The following is a 3,203-nucleotide window of genomic DNA, read 5'->3' on the forward strand; positions in this document are numbered from 1 at the left end:
CGAGAAACACCATTAAAGATCACCCTAGACAATATAAAATACTTAGGAATCTATCTACAAAAACCAACACAGGAATTATATGAAAACAACTACAAAACATTTTCCAAACAATTAAAATTAGATCTAAACAATTGGAAAAACATTGATTGCTCATGGGTAGGACAAGTTAACATAATAAAAATGACTATTCTACCAGAATTAATTTACCTATTTACTGCCATACCTATCAAACTACCAAAAATGTTTTTTCACAAAATTAGAAAAAAACTATAACAAAGTTCATTTGGAATAACAAAAGATCAAGAATATCAAGAGATATAATGAAAAAAAATGTGAAGGAAGGTAGTCTAGCAGTACCAGAAATTAAACTATACTATAAAGCAGCAGTCATCAAAACGGTATGGTACTGGCTAAGAGACAGAAGGGAGGATGAGTACAATAGACTTGGGGTTAATGGCGTCAGCAAGACAGTATATGATAAACCCAAAGAGCCCAACTTTTGGGACAAAAATCCACTAGTTGACAAAAATTGCTGGGAAATTTGGAAAACAATATGGGAGAGATTAGGTTTAGATCAACATCTCACACCCTACACCAAGATAAATTCAGAATGGGTGAATGACTTGAATATACAGAGGGAAACTATAAATAAGTTAAGTGAGCACAGAACAGTACACTTGTTAGATCTCTGGGAAAGGAAAGATTTATAACCAATCAAGAGTTAGAGAAAATTAAAATGTGAAATAAATGATTTTGCTTATATCAAACTAAAAAGCTTTTGTACAAACAAAACAATGCAGCCAAAATCAGAAGGGAAAGAACAAATTGTGAAAAAAATCTTTATAATAAAAAAACTCTGACAGGGGTATGATTACTCATATATACAAGGAGTTAAATCAATTGTATAAAAATCAAGCCACTCTCCAATTGATAAATGGGCAAAGGACATTAATAGGCAATTTTTCAGATGAAGGAATCATAACTGTCAATAAGCACATGCGAAAGTATTCTTAATCTCTAATAATTAGAGAAATGTAAATCAAAACAACTCTGAGATATCACCTCACACCTGTCAGATTGGCTAAAATGATAGAAGGGGAGAGTAATGAATGTAGAAGGGGATCTGGCAAAATTGGGATATTAATGTATTGCTAGTGGAGTTGTGAACTGATCCAACCATTCTCGAAGGCAATTTGGAACTATGCTCAAAGGGCTATAAAAGAATGCTTGCCCTTTGATCCAGCCATACCATTGTTTGGTTTGTACCCCAAAGAGATCATAGATAAACAGACTTGCACAAAAATATTTATAGCTGAGCTTTTTGTGGTGGCAAGAAACTGGAAAAGGAGGGTATGCCCTTCAATTGGGGAATGGCTGAACAAATTGTGGTATATGCAGGTGATGGAATACTATTGTGCTAAAAGGAATAATAAACTGGAGGAATTCGATGTGAACTGGAAAGTCCTCCAGGAATTGAAGCAGATTGAAAGGAGCAGAGCCAGAAGAACATTGTAGACAGAGACTGATACACTGTGGTCAAATAGAATGTAATGGACTTCTGTACTAGTAGCAATGCAATTACCCAGGACAATTCTGAGGGATGTATGGAAAAAAACACTACACACATTCAGAGGAAGGACTGCAGGAGAGGAAACACAGAAGAAAAGCAACTGCTTGAACACATGAGTCGATGCCGACATGATTGGGGATGTGGACTCGAAACTACCACACCAATGCAACTATCAACAATTTGGAAATAGGTTTTCATCAATGACACATTAAAAACAGTGGAAATGAGCATCAGCTATGGGGCGGGGGAGATGGGGGTGAAGGATAAAGTAAGAACATGAATCATGTAACCATCTTAACTTTTTAAAAAAAATAAATATTATTAAATGTTAAAAAAACAACTATAGACAATTTCAAGGTCTGTGGTTGTGAGGAGAATGGAAGGGAAGATAAGAAATAAATTAAAGCAAAAACAAAGTGGTGGCAGTTGGAATAATGGAAATTTATATAATTCCCTTCTAATTTTCTTTTCAAATTTCCTTTTAGAGAAATTGATCCCAGTGGCCATTTTTAAATTGGGTTCAAGTCAACCTAGAACTGCTTGTCCTATATGATATGAATTAATATTCATTTTCATGACCTTGAAATATTATAAAACCGGTAATAAACAAATGATGATTTAATTATCCTACTCATGCTCATATTTTTATACATTAATTAATATTTATTTTTTGAAAAATTAACAGGAGGCATTAACTTCCTGGTTAAGATGGTGGCACAGTAAAAAGCAGCTGCTTAACCTCTCTTAACCAAAACATATAGGACTCTTCAAGAAGACAAAAAAACAAATCCAGGGGAACAAAGGGACCCCACAACAAGGTCCAGCATTGGAGGTATGTGGAATCAGGGTATTTCCATGTTATAAAGGGGTGAAACAGCTTTCACTAAAATGCAAGCTGAGCTACCCCCTCCCCCACACCACACCACCTACAGTGCCAAAGCCAGGGCACAAGAGTTAGAGCAAGTTTGGGGCATGAATTAAGTCCTTGGCAGCTACCTGGGGTCACCAGGGCCTGCTCCTGAGAGCAGCAAGACTTAAGACCCCAAGAGGCTAAAGAATGCTTGCGGACTTTGAACACAGACCCTGAGAGCAGGCACGAGTGTGGCTGAGGACTCAAGCCTAGACACGAATCCTGAGAGCAGAAGAGGACTGGGACCTTGAGCGCAGGTGGAGACCTTGAGTGGGGACCCAGTGCAAAAGGGTTTCACAACTGTGGAAGCAATGCCCTGAAACTGTTAAAGGATCCTCAGGCAGAGGAACAAGGGAGGGGACCACCAGGAAGCTTGACCCTGAGAACAACTGAGACCTCAGGAGCCTAAAGAGCACAGACAGACTCTGAGTGTGAGGATAACCCTGAGAGGGTATAGGACTAACAATGGCAAGCCAGAGACCAGAACCCCAAAAGAAAAAGATCATCAAGAAGAAATCTGTAACATTAGACAACTTTTACACAGATAAAATCCAGACAAAAGAGCAAACAGCAGAGGAGATCAAACAAATAATCATATACAAACCTTCCCAAAATAATGAAAACTGGACACAAGCTATTGAAGAGTTCAAATCTGAGATGATGAGAAAGATGAAAGAGATTTCATGAGAGAAGTGGGAAATAGCTCAAAAGGAAATAAACAGG

Source organism: Gracilinanus agilis, chromosome X (assembly GCF_016433145.1).
Source record: "Gracilinanus agilis isolate LMUSP501 chromosome X, AgileGrace, whole genome shotgun sequence".
Lineage (NCBI taxonomy): Eukaryota > Metazoa > Chordata > Mammalia > Didelphimorphia > Didelphidae > Gracilinanus > Gracilinanus agilis.